Source organism: Bacillus rossius, chromosome 3, assembly GCF_032445375.1.
Source record: "Bacillus rossius redtenbacheri isolate Brsri chromosome 3, Brsri_v3, whole genome shotgun sequence".
NCBI classification, from domain to species: Eukaryota; Metazoa; Arthropoda; class Insecta; order Phasmatodea; family Bacillidae; genus Bacillus; species Bacillus rossius.
Window position 1 is genome coordinate 32,749,888 of NC_086332.1, and position 17,023 is coordinate 32,766,910.

The window sequence follows — 17,023 nt, forward strand, 5'->3', positions numbered from 1 at the left end:
TGGAAAAATACGGGACGTCCCGCTCGTGACGAGTATTAATCGCGCAGCTAAGACTTGAACTCGCTATGACTCGCGCAATAAGATGACTGTCTGACCGGACAACACAATGTCCGGGAGGACCCGTGAAACACTGTACACGCAATGGCGAACATCCAATCTACAAAAATACTCCGCGACTCGCAAAACTCCAGAGAAGCACACACGTGAGAAGAAGGACAAAATGCAAACCGCGACTGAATGACGAGGTGACACACTCGCCTGAATGACAATATGACTGTAAGAAGTGAAATCCCTTCTCCTCGGCAAAGTCTGAACTACAGCAAGACACCGCGCCCGTTCCGCTCTCACCGTCTTGGAGCGATGCCACAGACACGTCCGCTGTCTCCCGCGCCCAGCTGCCGACTGCCTTCTTCCCCGCCTGGCGCGCCCGAGCGCCCGCGTCCCTCCCCTCTCCACGAGCCCACGGAACACGCTCATTGGTCACAGGCGGAAGCCACGGCCTTGGCGCCCGGTGAACAAGTAAAAACGTATTATACATAACACTTCAAATAATAAAACAAACTATTTACAATAAGAATGTTAAAAAAATATTTACAATAATTAGCCACGTCCGGTTCTTATGCATTTACATTAAATTTCCACTGGCGCGCGAATCTCTCTTCCCTCCCCTTCCCTAGCCGCACAGCACAATCGTCGCACACGCAACACAGGGCAGGAGAAGGCGTTGGCGTGGCATAACAGGCTGTGAGAGCTGGGTCGACACTTGGGTCGCCGTCAGTTGGAGAGCCAAGAGCATCCACACAACATTCATTCTGATCTAAGTTTAAAGGGCCATTGCATAGTTAATATCCCCTTTCCCTTTGTTAATGACGGTTACGTAGACATTACTTGACACATGTGCTACATCGTGCCACAACTCCAAACATTAGACAAATGTACCAATTAAAACAATCATTGCAGAAATACCTCTATTATCATTTATTTACCATCTCAGTCAATTACTTAGCATCTCTGGCGGCTATAATAGCCAGTGGGGTCTCTGCCACGTAAAGCTCTTATTCCTGTCAACCATTTTGCGATGTCACACCCAAAGACAAGACTACGCTTTACCTGTGTACTAACCCACAGGGTTTCACTAATTAAGGCTAGTTGGTGTTCTCAGCAATTAGCAGACAACTACCTATTCACATTGTCATGTCCACCAGTTTGGCCTCGGCTGTTATGATAGCGCAAGCCCCGAGTGCGCCACCCATCCTACATAATCTATGGGGAGGAAAGTTAGTTCGCCACCCGCCCCTAGATAGCAGACAAAGGATAATGTAAATTAAGGAAACTTTGGCAACCTGCCCTGCATAATTCAGGACAAATATGTAAGTACCCAATGTTGTAACAAAAAGCCTTTGAATTATACAAGTGAATGTAAATATTATTGTAATTCTACTATGTATGCACAGGAATGGTACAGGTGTGCCCACCCTGATGAATATGTACATGCATTGTATATTTACTCTGGCTGAGCTAAGTGCCCACCAAAACAAATGCGGATAAAAGGTCCAAGTTCCCAAATTGTTTAATAGAATTTTTCTATCTGCCCAACACTTCTTCCAGGACCATCCTTCTTTTCCTGTACTCAACCTGCCTGTTAATAATGCATGATATTTTGCATCCCGCATGAAAGTGCCCAGGGTTTTCCCTCTGTCTATAGAGGTTTTACCTGGGCCCAACTTATCTAGTAATTAGTCTAGAATTAAGATAGGGGAGTTAGTCATGGCGCCAATTGCTGCCATGGCTGGCCAATCCCCGAGCAAAGCACACGATGCATGCCTCCCTTTCTGCATGGCTTAAACCCAGCATGATTAGGCATAAGGGCTTCGGCCTGGGACGCACCTAGAGTCTTCCCTAACCCAGACCCCTCCCAAACAAAATACACTTAGTTTTAGTTAGGTTAGGAAAAAAAAAATTGCCAGGCAGAAAGCACTTCCCAGTAATTTTTGGGGAAATTAATTTGGCATAATACTTGAGGACCGTTTCTACTCCTACCTCCTCTGGTAGGCAGCAACCTATCTCAGAAGGACTTCTGCTCCTACCTCTCCCTGCTCTTGGGCAGCGACCCCTACTCGGGGACTGCTCCCGCTCCTCCCCTCCGCCACTCCATGCCTAAAAGGGCTGGCCGCAAGTGCTCTCGCCAGTAGGGACGACCCCGGAAGGAGACAATGGAGGAACTGCTGAAGACGTACCAGCTGGGCTACTTCACTGGGCCGGCGGAACCCAGCCATACCTACTGTAACCCTTCTTCCTCCTTAATTGGAAGAGGGGTTGCGTCCCCGACTCACTCTGGGCGCGAAGGGAAAAAATAAATATTAAAACCAGGCATAAAAAGCTAAACAATATAAATTCCCCACACCACTGCCCAGGGGTCAGGCCAAAAAATTTAAAGGATATAATAGCAGAGTAACCATTAAACAAACAAGAGGCAAGACTTTGGACGTATGTTATTAAAAAATAGAAATTTGCAAAAATAATTTTTTACTATACATAACCATACAAGCTTAGTTACAAAAGCTGACAATAATGGCAGCATCTTATCCCCATTTGCGATACTAACAATAACCTTTAAAAAATCGTAAAAATATAAATACTGATAACAACAAGTATAAAAATATATAAGGGCGTGAGGCGTGGCCACTATAAAATATCAAAATTTACTGACTGCCCTAATACCAAAAAATCAAACAAGACAATCAATACAAATATATAAAAAATCTACAAAAATAATACTGAAGTACAAACAAATTATTTAAATAAAGTTCTTAAACTCTCAATCAACGGTTTAGTCTTTCTTCAGATGTTCGTTGCTAAAGACTTGCCAAAAAAACAAAGTTAATATCCTAGGCGTGCGCTGGCTTCCTGACCTTCCTCACCAACTCCAGAGTCTAATGCCACGCCGGGCCATAGGTACGAATTCACAAAGGCGTGAACGATGATCAAAAAAAAATTATCTTATTTTTAAGGGAAATGTAGCAAAAACTCTTCACGTAACATAACTATGTTACCACAGAAGTATTTATCATATACTTCAAACAAAGTCTTACTTCTTTATTAACTTGCCAATGATTTCATAAAAACGTAGAATGGCCGCACCAACCAACCAACATCAGGCTGCGCATGTAGTCCAATACCGATCGCATACATTTAATTATACTGCACAAGCTGATATATTAGCTAAATGCAACTTTAAGTATGCAAATTCCGAAGACAAAGTCTCAAAAACAAATTGCAAAATGTTCGTTTCTTCCAAACTTATACTTTTATTACAACTACAGGCAAACGGGCGACCTTATTAAAAAATCCCACACTGGAACAACGTGTGAAACAAATGGGCCTCTTCACCAAACAGGCTAATAAAAGTTCCGTCCAAATAAAATTTAGTATGGGAAAATACACAGTTCACTAGGTTTGCCAAAAACCAGTGCAGCACCACGAGGGTAAAAATCAAAATCGCGGCCTCTCTTTACCTTGATTTCTTCTGTACCACAGGGCAATCCATTTGCCCTGTCACCCATCGTGGAGCCTCCAACCCAATACTCTTCGTCGCCCGTTGCCGTCCGGCATACCAGTCCGCGCCGTCACATGGCTCTGTCCTCGACGGTCGCTCGGCACAAAATCTCACTCGCCGGCCCAGCTGATTTTTTCTTCCCGGCAAGCCGAATGTCTGACGTCATCAGCCAACCGCCGGGCGCTCACCAAGTGGTATTTACGTGAAACACAATCGATATTCTTAAACTCATAATCGATAGCTACCAAACGGCGTATAACTAATTAACAGAAACAAATATAATTAAAAAAAAATTTACAGATAAATTAACATTAATTAAAAAAGGCGTAAAAATACGTGAAATAAAAAACCATATAAAACTAGAGACCAGCAACAAAAATAAATTACAAGTAAAAATGTGGCCCTGCCGGCCACAACCTCCGCCTTGAACAAAAAAAAAATTTAAACAGCAACCTTAAAAAACTAAAACGTCAAAAAAAAACCTTGGACTTGGAGACAAAGTATTCTCAAAAACTTCTAATCCAACAAACCAGCCCAAACTCAAACAAACAAACCAGCAACAAGGAAAACTTGCCTCCAAAGCCTCAGTCAAAATTTCAACGCTCAAAAAAAAAAAAACAAGAGAAGGATTTTCCAACAAGTAACGGAAAAGACAGACTAAACTCACAAACCGAACAAACGGGATCTAAGTATGCCAAAACAAAACAAACAAGCTCCAAAGTCAAGACCGAAACGTATTAGACAAAACCTTCTCTCTCAAAATTATCAATAACTAAAGGTTGCAAACTAAAGCAAAGAACTATAAAAACTATAACCTCACAGGAAAAAAATCAAAACCATCACTGGAAATCTAAAAGACCACTAAAATTCCTGGTGCTGATCCTGCTCCCGCAGCTTGCAAATTAGCGTAAACCTGTTCTTTGGGAAGTTTATAAATCCAAGAAACTGCCATTATTAAAAAAATCAAAAAGGTCAGCAAAATCGCAAAAGTCCAAAGTCTCTGCCAAGCAGAGTGGCGCAGGTTGAGACCCTTCTTCCTCCTTAATTGGAAGAGGGGTTGCGTCCCCGACTCACTCTGGGCGCGAAGGGAAAAAATAAATATTAAAACCAGGCATAAAAAGCTAAACAATATAAATTCCCCACACCACTGCCCAGGGGTCAGGCCAAAAAATTTAAAGGATATAATAGCAGAGTAACCATTAAACAAACAAGAGGCAAGACTTTGGACGTATGTTATTAAAAATTAGAAATTTGCAAAAATAATTTTTTACTATACATAACCATACAAGCTTAGTTACAAAAGCTGACAATAATGGCAGCATCTTATCCCCATTTGCGATACTAACAATAACCTTTAAAAAATCGTAAAAATATAAATACTGATAACAACAAGTATAAAAATATATAAGGGCGTGAGGCGTGGCCACTATAAAATATCAAAATTTACTGACTGCCCTAATACCAAAAAATCAAACAAGACAATCAGTACAAATATATAAAAAATCTACAAAAATAATACTGAAGTACAAACAAATTATTTAAATAAAGTTCTTAAACTCTCAATCAACGGTTTAGTCTTTCTTCAGATGTTCGTTGCTAAAGACTTGCCAAAAAAACAAAGTTAATATCCTAGGCGTGCGCTGGCTTCCTGACCTTCCTCACCAACTCCAGAGTCTAATGCCACGCCGGGCCATAGGTACGAATTCACAAAGGCGTGAACGATGATCAAAAAAAAATTATCTTATTTTTAAGGGAAATGTAGCAAAAACTCTTCACGTAACATAACTATGTTACCACAGAAGTATTTATCATATACTTCAAACAAAGTCTTACTTCTTTATTAACTTGCCAATGATTTCATAAAAACGTAGAATGGCCGCACCAACCAACCAACATCAGGCTGCGCATGTAGTCCAATACCGATCGCATACATTTAATTATACTGCACAAGCTGATATATTAGCTAAATGCAACTTTAAGTATGCAAATTCCGAAGACAAAGTCTCAAAAACAAATTGCAAAATGTTCGTTTCTTCCAAACTTATACTTTTATTACAACTACAGGCAAACGGGCGACCTTATTAAAAAATCCCACACTGGAACAACGTGTGAAACAAATGGGCCTCTTCACCAAACAGGCTAATAAAAGTTCCGTCCAAATAAAATTTAGTATGGGAAAATACACAGTTCACTAGGTTTGCCAAAAACCAGTGCAGCACCACGAGGGTAAAAATCAAAATCGCGGCCTCTCTTTACCTTGATTTCTTCTGTACCACAGGGCAATCCATTTGCCCTGTCACCCATCGTGGAGCCTCCAACCCAATACTCTTCGTCGCCCGTTGCCGTCCGGCATACCAGTCCGCGCCGTCACATGGCTCTGTCCTCGACGGTCGCTCGGCACAAAATCTCACTCGCCGGCCCAGCTGATTTTTTCTTCCCGGCAAGCCGAATGTCTGACGTCATCAGCCAACCGCCGGGCGCTCACCAAGTGGTATTTACGTGAAACACAATCGATATTCTTAAACTCATAATCGATAGCTACCAAACGGCGTATAACTAATTAACAGAAACAAATATAATTAAAAAAAAATTTACAGATAAATTAACATTAATTAAAAAAGGCGTAAAAATACGTGAAATAAAAAACCATATAAAACTAGAGACCAGCAACAAAAATAAATTACAAGTAAAAATGTGGCCCTGCCGGCCACACTACCATTCCAAATCTCTTGGACAATAATCCCCTGTTCCCTACTCCCCAGGGCACTCGCCCTCTGCTCAATTCCTGTTCCCTCATCCCCCTACCCCAGTCTCACTCATCGGCTCTCCCGTGCGTCCCCTCATCCCCATCGAAGTTCCTCCTCTCCCCGAACACCGCCCCCCCGAAGCACTATCCGGCCTGTGACAGCCCTCAGAACCCGCGGCCGCAGTCCATCTCGGCCAGACTTGCTGCACGGCTGCAAGAGCTCTTCGGCCCAGACGCCTGATCGCGTCACCCATCGGGGTTTTTTTGAACCACTCCAGGGTCCCCCGCAGAAGCCCGGGACAAGTCAACATCAACAAATGACAGGAATCACATTCTAGGTTATTTTGGGCAGTGCAGCAAACAGTTCATGCAATATCTTTGGTTTTAGTTTTAGTTATTAGTTATGTTTATTTTATATTTCTTTGTTGTTTATCTTAATTTAGTATTTGACTACACCTTAGATTTTTAGTTAAATGTCCGGAAAGTGTTCTACTTCGCACCGAGTGCAATAGAAGGAGGAGGTGGACTGCATGAGTTAGTGGACTGCGGTGACCACAGAGGGTAATCCTGCGGGACAATGCTCCGCAGCTCTTGGTTCGCAGAACTTACATGTTTCTCTGAAGGATTCAGTTCATCAATAAAATCAGTGGTTACTAAAAACATATTATGTTTCGCAGCATCATGCATTTAGTTGTTTGGGCCATAACCCAAAACATTCAACATCATCATTGATCGAATGTAAAATTTGTTGTAAATATTTCGTACATAATTTGTGTTGAGAATAAATTTTCGCCAGGCAGTGCTGTAGTGCTAATAGAATTGCACACTATGATTGGCTGAATAAATTCTATTTCCAACTCCCACGTATTGACGCCATCCCCGCTGCCTGATTACTGTATTATTGATTTAAGCTGTGTAAATTTAGAATTTTGACTTGAGGGCGGGGTTCTTTGCCTCGTGGTTGCAGGCAGGGACACATCGACAAATGACTCCCCGGGCTGTTTAGGCCACCCAGGACGCCGTAACGAATTGGGGAAAACACTTGAATATTAACTGATTTAATTCACACGTCACATGGTACAATACGTCACATGGTACATGGCGCCGTCACATAACTGGCCATATCATCGTCTACCTTTTAATCTCCGCACATGCAGCCCTCGAATGGCGGCACTGATTCACGGCTTGCAGAATGTCCCGGAATTATCCCACCGGGGGTTGCAGGCTATCCTGAGACTAGCGGTAGGAAATATGATGATGCATGACGCGTCGGGAGGCTGCAACTAAGGGTGCGCCGGACGGCGAAGCAAGTGAATGTCTATGACTAACTAATTAAAATACCTTTTCTCTTCGCAAAGAGATTTTGTCGAGCTATGTGTAAGGTACTCACTGCAGATTCGGGTGTTTATCTTCGAGACATCCACCCGTGACTTTTTATTTGCTTGTACAAATATAATTTTGGAACTGCCATCACCCGGGGTTTTGAACTCGATACCCGGGGTGAGCCTAGTAGTTGCTGGTGTTTCTGTTGAGGTGTTTGTTCTCTGGGAGGGCGCCAGGCTAGTCTTAAGCGTCTAGCCGTTGTTGTGGTGGGTCGTCGGCCCCAGCGTGCACTACTAAGCTCCTAGGCTATATGGTGGCTGAACACAATGAACACACGCACGTTTTTGAACGGATGGGAAACGCGGGGAACGGCACGTCCGTCCTAGTTGATGACCCGTTGTCGACTGCCATTGACCGCGGCCGGCCTAGGAGGGGGGCTACAGCGTCAGCCTGCATAGGCTAGGCTAGGGGTGCGGTATCACAGCGGGGTAAGGTACTGGCAGGGTGGAGACCGGGCTTCACTGTCACAGGCGGTACGACGTCAAACGCCCCCCCCCCCCTCTGGAGAAGCCCGGTCTTTCCCTGCGATCGGTACCCCGCAGCATGGTTGCACCCCTAGCATTGGCAGCAGGTCCAGGCTGGAGGCACTTGGAGTGGCAGCAGCTGGTAGGGCCCGTGCTCTGCTCACAGGTCATCCCGCTGTGTGAACACGGGGGCTTCTTCAGCATACCGGGCGCCCCGGATTGTTCCCAGGTGATAGTCTGCGAGGTATCTCGGTGGCCGTCTGACCCGTTGGGGCCGTCCGGTCAGGTTGTCATGTTGGCGGAGGTCAGTTTGGGTAGCCGACGTGGTCTCTTCACTTTCTGGAATCCCGGGTGCTGCCAGACCACTCGAGTTCTGGTTGGTTCGGTCCTCCTCTGGTTCCATTGCGGGTGGTGACAGCGCGTGGTCGCTGCTCCTATCAGGTGTGGTGTCTGCGCCTGTTAACAGCCTTGTTCGCATTTTTCGATGCATTTGTCGCTTTGGGGTCATTGGCTCATTGAGGCCATTATCATCCAGGTGACACGGGTGCTGGGATGGCCGGCGGGGCTGTTCGTTAGCCTCGTCGTTCAGCTCGATCACATGGACAGTGAAGTGGGCATCCTCCAGGGATGCCAGGTGGCCCCAGGCGCCCCGGGTCAGTGACACAGGTGCATCGGGTTCAGTCTCGTACGGTTCGGTCACGACCGGTGGTGTACTTAGTGCCTCGTCTGCATCGAATGTCGTTTCATCCGCCGAGACATCAGTGATAATTACTCGTGGTAATCGTTTGCGTCTGAACCGTCGGCGTGAGACTTGCCCACCATTCTGGTCCTCGTCCCCCTCACCCTCAGGGGTGGTCGGATCGTCCAGTTCTCTCCTGGGTGCTGGGTGTTCTGGTGGAGTCAGTGTTACAGGCGATTCTGGGAGCCTGTCTCCCGGGAGTTTGGCAAGGCGCAGGTCATCACGATGAATCTTCTTCACCCGCCGTCCACCTAGGCGCACGAGGTATGTGGTCTGGCCCAGGCGTCTCTGTACTGTGTAGGGGCCTCCCCAGCGGGGGGCCAATCCTGCACAGTAATTACGTGGTGTGGCCGACAGGGGATGGACACGCACAAACACTTGGTCTCCTGCTTGTACGGTGGGTGGCATGTGGTTCGTCGTTGGTGTTATTTCCATCGCGTAGATTTTTTGCCGTTGGCGTGCTTCTTCGTGTGTGGCTGTGCGGCGGCGGTCTCGCTCTTCCGGTCCTTCTGTCGGGTGTGGTACTCCATGCGTGGCCCATTCACCGGGCAGGGGTACATTGTGTCCCTGAACCATCTCGGCGGGTGTTCTACCAGTTGCCGCATTCACCCGACGGCGCGTGCAGAACAGGGCATCTGAAATGTGCCTGTCCCACTGCGCATGGTCTGAGCTGAGGCGTATGCGCATCTGTGCCTTCAGCTCCTGGTTGCGGCGTTCGGTGGGGTTTGCCCGCGGGTGGTATGCAGGTGTGGTGTGGTGCTGTATTTGGTGGTCGTCGCACCAGGTCCTCCACTGTCGGCCCAAGAACTGGCTGCCATTGTCGGAGAGGGCTGACTGCGGGTAGCCCCAGCGCGGCAAGAACTCTTGTGCCAGGATCTTGGTGATGGTGGCGGCTCGCACATTTCGACAGGGATAGGCCTCCGTCCACCGGGTGAACAGGTCAGTTACTACAAGCAAGAACCTGTTCCCCCTCGGTGTTCGTGGATATGGGCCCATCACATCCAGTGCTATTGTCTGGAAGGCTGTGGTGGGTTCCCGTGGCCGCTGCTGCTCCTCCCCATCTCGCCGTCTTGCCTTCCGTGATTGACAGACTTGACATTCGCGCACGTACTCGCGTATATCGCTGGCGACTCCGGGCCAGTGGTAATATTGGCAAACAGCCCGCTTCGTCTGATCGGTGCCGGGATGGCCGGCTAGGTCGTGGTCATGGTAGAACCGTAGTACAGCTTCCCGGGCTTCAGGTGGTACGTACGTCTTCCAGTCAACTTGGTGTCCAGGTGTACGGCACCACACTGTCCCGTCTCGTACACACCAGGTGTCATGTTCCCCCATCGTCGCCTGTTGGCGCCGTCGATTGGCCTCTGGTAACGTCCCTTGGGCTTCCGAAACTCGGCGGTGGACGTCGGCTGCTGTACTCGGTGGTACGTTGTCTTCCTGGGCATCGGCTGTAATCCGCGTGCATGTTGCATCTGGTTGGGCTTGCCTGTTTTGGTGGCTGGGTGGCAGCATATACTCCCAGTCTTCATGGTCGGCTAGCTCGCTGTTCTCGTCTGGCTCGCGAGACAGAAGGTCGGGCAGCTGGTTGTCTGTTCCAGGGACATGTTCGACTTCAAAGTCAAAAGATTGCAGGAACAATGCCCACCGGATCAGCTTGCCCTTCCTTCCCTGCATGGTGTGCAGCCAGGTCAGGCACCTGTTGTCGGTGCGGTGCGTGAATGGTTTTCCTTCCAGGTGCGGGCGGTACTTCTTCACGGCCCACACGACAGCCAGGCACTCCTGCTCGTTACTGTGGTAACGACACTCTGCCGAGCCGAACTTCGCACTCGCATAGTCGATGACTTGTCGGTCTCCATTTTGGTCCAGATGGAACAGCACAGCTCTCACTCCTAGGGCACTGGCATCGGTTTGCAGGTACAGGCGGCGCTCTGGGTCCACCCGTGCCAATGTGTGGCAGCTCGTGAATGCGGCCTTGATGTGGTCAAAGGCATTTTGTGCGATCGCATCCCACCTGTAGCGCAACTGTGGTGATAAAAGGTCTGTGAGTGGAACAATGATACTTGAAAAGTTGGGTATATAGCTCCTTAACCAGTTAACGAGTCCCACGAAACGTTGTAGCTGTTTGCGGGTCTTCGGCACCTCAGCCTCCGCGATTTTCTGCAGGTGGACTGGTTGTGGGCTGTTGCCTGCCGCATCCACCAAGTGCCCTAAGAACTCGACTTTGAGCGCCCCGACATGACACTTGGCTGGGGCTGCTGTTAGGTGATGTGTCGCGAGCCGCTCTAGGACGAGGGCAAGGTGGCGGATGTGGTCCTCCCATGTCTCGGAAAACACAATGACATCATCGAGGTAGGCTATGGCAATCTGTCCCACATACCCCTCTAGCACCCGCGTCATCATCTCCTGGAAGGTGGCTGGTGCGCACTTTAAGCCGAATGGCATGGCCCTGAATTGGAAGCGCCGCCCATCTGGTGTTGTAAAAGCAGTTTTACCTCGGTCCCCAGGCCGTATGGGCACCTGCCAATAGCCAGCCTTGAGGTCAAGCGTGCTGAACACTTTGGCTCGTCCTAAGCCTGCGATGGCGGCCTCGACACTGATCTGGGGTGGAGGTGAGCTGATGGTGATGGCATTCAGGGGCCGGAAGTCCACACAAAAACGCAGCGAGCCGTCCTTTTTCGGGGCCAACACCACATATGAATTATAATGGCTATTGGAGGGCTCGATGACGCCATCCCGTAACATTTCTGATACCTGCTCTCTGATGGCGCTCTGCTCTCGGAAGCCATATCCCCTGGGTGGTTCATGAATGGGTTGATCATGCATGGTTGGGATCCGATGCTCTGCCACTGTGGTGCGTTGCAGGGGGTTGGCAAATGCAAACACATCATGCCTCTCTTGCAGCACCTTTTCCACAGCTGCCTGATACTGCGGGGGTACATCGTGACGCAGTTGCGCCAGTGTAAGTGGTTCGCCAGGTGGTTCGGGTGCGAGCCCCGTGGCATACACTGTGTATCGCTCCCGGGTTCCCACGTGGACTCGTGCAGCCTTCAGCTCCACCACAGCATCATGCTCTGCCAGCCAGGGCTGTCCTAATACGAGGTCTTCATGCAGGTCCTCCACAACAAGGGCAAGAACTGTGGTCGACATTTCCCGAAGGTTTACCTGGAGTTCGGCTTGGCCCACTGTCATCCCTGGCCGTGTAGTAGTCACGAGGCGCAGCTCGGCACGGTAGGGTTGGAGTGCTCCCGGGGGTACCAGGCTTGGGGCGACAAACACATGGCTCGCACCTGTGTCGACCAGTGCCACCGTCGGCTGGCCATCATCTCCACCGGGATGCGCAGCAGGTGGTCGTGTGGCCGGAACAGTTGGTCCAGCGTTGGTGTGGTACCTGGCATTATCCTGATAGGTGGTGGTGCAGGTGGCATTGAGGGCATTGGTCCTGTGGCCAGTGATGCCGTTGGTAAGGATGGTGCCAGTAGCACTGCTGGTGGTGTGGCTGGTGGCGCCAAGAGTGAGGTTGCAGCGGGTGGTGCCCTGGCTGAGGTCATGGCAGGTGGTGCCGAGGAGGGAGTTGCGGCAGGTGGTGCCGAGGAGAGAGTTGCGGCAGGTGGTGCCGAGAAGGGAGTTGCGGCAGGTGGTGCCGAGGAGGGAGTTGCGGCAGGTGGTGCCGAGAAGGGAGTTGCGGCAGGTGGTGCCGAGAAGGGAGTTGCTTCAGGTGGTGCCGCGAAGGTTACGGCAGGTGGTGCCGAGGAGGGAGTTGCGGCAGGTGGTGCCGAGAAGGGAGTTGCGGCAGGTGGTGCCGAGAAGGGAGTTGCGGCAGGTGGTGCCGAGAAGGGAGTTGCGGCAGGTGGTGCCGAGAAGGTTGCGGCAGGTGGTGCAGAGAAGGTTGCGGCAGGTGGTGCCGAGGAGGGAGTTGCGGCAGGTGGGGCTGAGAAGGGAGTTGCGGCAGGTGGTGCCGAGAAGGGAGTTGCGGCAGGTGGTGCCGAGAAGGTTGCGGCAGGTGGTGCCGAGGAGGGAGTTGCGGCAGGTGGTGCCGAGAAGGGAGTTGCGGCAGGTGGTGCCAAGAAGGGAGTTGCGGCAGGTGGTGCCGAGAAGGTTGCGGCAGGTGTTGCCGAGGAGGGAGTTGCGGCAGGTGGTGCCGAGAAGGTTGTGGCAGATGGCGCCATTCTCGCGGGGGGTGGGCCCCTCAGTCCCGCACCCCCGGTGGTCCATTTCCCGACTGCGGCACTGTCTGCTGCTGGCGTAGTGGTGGGGGAAGTGGGCATTCACTGTGCCAGTGATATGCCCCAGTGGCGCAACCCCGTTGGCACTGAGGTGGCCGCTCATGGTTGCGTTGCGACTGGTTGTCCCGGCGGCCTGGCTGCGTGGTGATCTGGCGTGACACCAGTGCATCCTCGATGGCCCGCTGCCGCCTGGGTGATGATTGAGGCTCACTCGGCCTGGCTTGGTGGTTGGTCACTGGTGCGCCCGGTAACGCTAGGCTGTGGTACCCCCGGTCTGTCATTGATGGGTTTCGGCGCCACACTATCTGGAGGTTTCTTTCAATGGCCACTGCCTGTTGCACATAGTCTTCTACCGAGGTGTGTCGGTAGCAGCGGAGGAAGGGCTGAAGCTCATCACGCAGCAGGGTGGTGACAGTCGGCAGTGCTGCCATTGGTTCTGTGTTCGGCATGATCCGCCGAAACAGCTGCAGTTTGTGGGCGACAAACTGCTCCACTGGTTCTCCGTCTCGCTGCTGTCTCCCGTAGAATTGGGAGGTACACTGTACTACCGCCTCTCCTGTGTCAAAACGCTGCATTAACTTGGTGGTGAACTCCGGCCACAGCATTCCGAACTGGCCCCAGAGGCTCCACCAGTGACGTGCCACGCCCCGCAGCTGCTCACTCGCACGTTCTGCCCATTCGTCAGATGGTATTCCCGCCCTCGCTAGGCGCACCTCGCATTGCCGTAGAAACTCGCCCGGGTTCTCCTGCGGCAGTCCACTGAACTCCGGTAGTGTTGCTCTACCCGTGTTCGTCACCATTCGCGGTGCCCCCCATGTGGCACTCAGGTCGGTCAGTGATGTGTGTTCCCGTGCCTGCCTTGGTTTCTGCTCGCGCTGTGCGCAGTTTGCACACTCTGTTGTTTCTAATTTATCTGATGGGTTTCCCGTGGCGGTGTGCGTGATTGGTGCTGTGGTCACTAGGGCAGGCGGTGCAGTTGGTGGTAGCCCCGCTTCGTCCTTCCCTGGCCACACAGGATTCCATTGCATTTCCCATGTGGACTTTACTGTTTCCCGCTTGATCGGGAATTTTAAGGTGTCGGGTGCGCATCGGCATGTGTTATGCCACGGTAGTGTCCCAGTTAATAGGTCCATGCATTTAGGTAGGTAGCAGTTTGCACAGACTGTGGTTGAAATGTGTGGTAACATTTTACCGGTGAGCAATTGTGTTGTTGATGTCACTGGTAGGTGTCAGTTGATTTGGTGTAGCTAATATAATTTAGAAGGATTCGGTCGCGTAACAATTTTTACCAATATAAAAGAAATTCACACACAATGTCCGGTGCTGTTTGTTGTAGTCGGGGTGAGGACTCGTGCGCGCGCACTAGAGGGAGGAGTGGCGCGGTAGGCCGCTGCCCGGACGACCGCACAAAGAGTAGAGCGATAACTTCGGCTGGTGGGAGAAGTAGGGTGGGCCGTAACGGAGTTCTCGGGGTGCGGGGGGAGGGGTGTGGGCCGCTGCCCGGACGGTCGCACAAAGAGAAGAGCGTTAGCTCCGGCTGGTGGAAGGAGGAGGTCGGTCTCGCTCCTTTGGAATGTCCAGAAGTGAAAGGGAGGGGAGCCCTTTGTCCGCTGTCCTGGTCGCGCCTGTCTGTCTAACCCCAATTCCTTCACACGCACGTGATGGCCGTTTCACGCGCACTGGTTTCCTTGGTGTTGGCGGATCGCGGAAAAACACTGGAATTATTAATTTTTGTCACACGCATGGGCGCCAAATGCCATCACCCGGGGTTTTGAACTCGATACACGGGGTGAGCCTAGTAGTTGCTGGTGTTTCTGTTGAGGTGTTTGTTCTCCGGGAGGGCGCCAGGCTAGTCTTAAGCGTCTAGCCGTTGTTGTGGTGGGTCGTCGGCCCCAGCGTGCACTACTAAGCTCCTAGGCTATATGGTGGCTGAACACAATGAACACACGCACGTTTTTGAACGGATGGGAAACGCGGGGAACGGCACGTCCGTCCTAGTTGATGACCCGTTGTCGACTGCCGTTGACCGCGGCCGGCCTAGGAGGGGGGGCTACAGCGTCAGCCTGCATAGGCTAGGCTAGGGTTGCGGTATCACAGCGGGGTAAGGTACTGGCGGGGTGGAGACCGGGCTTCACTGTCACAGGCGGTACGACGTCAAACTAGCCAACACAGTTTTACATGCGTTAATGCGTTGTTCATCTTAGAACTGTACTCACAAAATTCCTTCTCCGAGAGCTAAATAATTCATTAAAAGTTTTCAGCTGGTATTGTCTCTATAAGAAATACTCAGAACCTTTATGCAAGATTTGTAAAAATAACTGCATAACAAACTCAAGACATTTGCACTTATATATGAATTGTAGTAGTATGGCACCCAACAGTTTGCAATAACATTTTATGACCGAACACTTACGTATTGCAGCCCACCATTTGGTAAACCACAGACATTCGGTGTGTCAAGAAAACTTCTGTTATTACTTATTCTACCTGAACTTAAATAACTATTGTTGCTTCCCGTTGGTGCTCCCTCTGGTCGCACAGGCCATTGTGTGTCCTCAACACCCGAATAGGATGTGTGCAACGAACGTGCCCGCGCGTGTCGTGGGGAGTGAGTTAGGGCAGTGCACAAAACGCCTGAAAGTAATCCCGGCTTGCAGTGTTGTGTGAGGCCCCCGGCCGGGTGTGTTGTTGCGCTATCAAAACATAGTGCCCACGTGATTTTGTGTCAGAAAAAACTAAAACTTTATATTCTTAAAACTTTAATTAAAAAAATTATGTTTATTCAGGCGCGTTTTCGTCATAACGCTGGCTGTCACCATCTTCTCGCGCTCCGTATCCTTCCGCGGGAAGTCGAGCCCTCCATGGCCGGGTCGCCAGGGAGCAGGCAGTCGCAGTCGAGCACTCATCCAGGCCGGCAGCCCTGCGCGCGTGGAGCATTCATTCTCGCGCCAAAACCGACATGTAGTGTACAATAGGTAAATTTTCTTAATCAGTTTTCATACGTTCCACGGCCAGCCCAAACCGACCGTGCGATGTTTCGCGCGGTTCTTAAATAATTGACTGTGGCTCAGAAATGAGCATTTACGTAATTTCACTTTGTTAAGAGTACCACGCCGATGGGCCCGCGCTCCACGTTTTAGTAAATCCGCTATGAGTCTGGGCTTTTCCCACGCGAAGCTGCTTAGTAACTAAATGAGTTCAGTGATATTTATTAACGACGCAGTTTCTGGGATGTGCGGCGGACGTGTGTGAGTACTCCGTGCCTTCGGTACCGCCGCATCTGCGCCCAGCATTTCGTGTCCGCTACACTACAGCGAGGACGGAACTCTGGTAACTATTTCCACTACAACCTGAACTGTACTTCTTTAACGGATTCACTTTGTTCCTCAGAATGCTTCCATCTCAAGCTCTAGTCATACTGTGGTAATTCTAGCCGCATGCGTTGTCTGCCTGTGCCAAGGGTGTGTTAAGTTTGGAAGCATCCGCCATGTGTACTTTGCAACTCCATAATTCTCTAGGTTAACTTAGGCATTTTAATTATTTAGTCCTGTGTATTCAACTGCTCCGCCACCCGGCGAGTTCTTAACATTAGCCTCCCGACGCGTACGCACCACCACCTTTCGTATTGCTAGTCTCAGGACAGCCTGCAACCCCTTGTTGGGTATTTCACTGCTTTCCGCAATACGTTAATCAGTGCCGCCATTCGAAGGGGATTCATGTGCGCGCGGCAAGGGGGAAACCACTGAGACATCGCGGAGCGTGGGTCGAGTTAGTCGCCTGAGTGGGATGAGAGAGTGCGGTCGCGAAGTTGTGAGTTATTCGCGTCTTCATTGGTCACATCACCATCATTCGCATTGTCAGTAACATCACCGTCAGTCACGTCACCATCAGTCACATCACCGTCGTTCGCGTCGG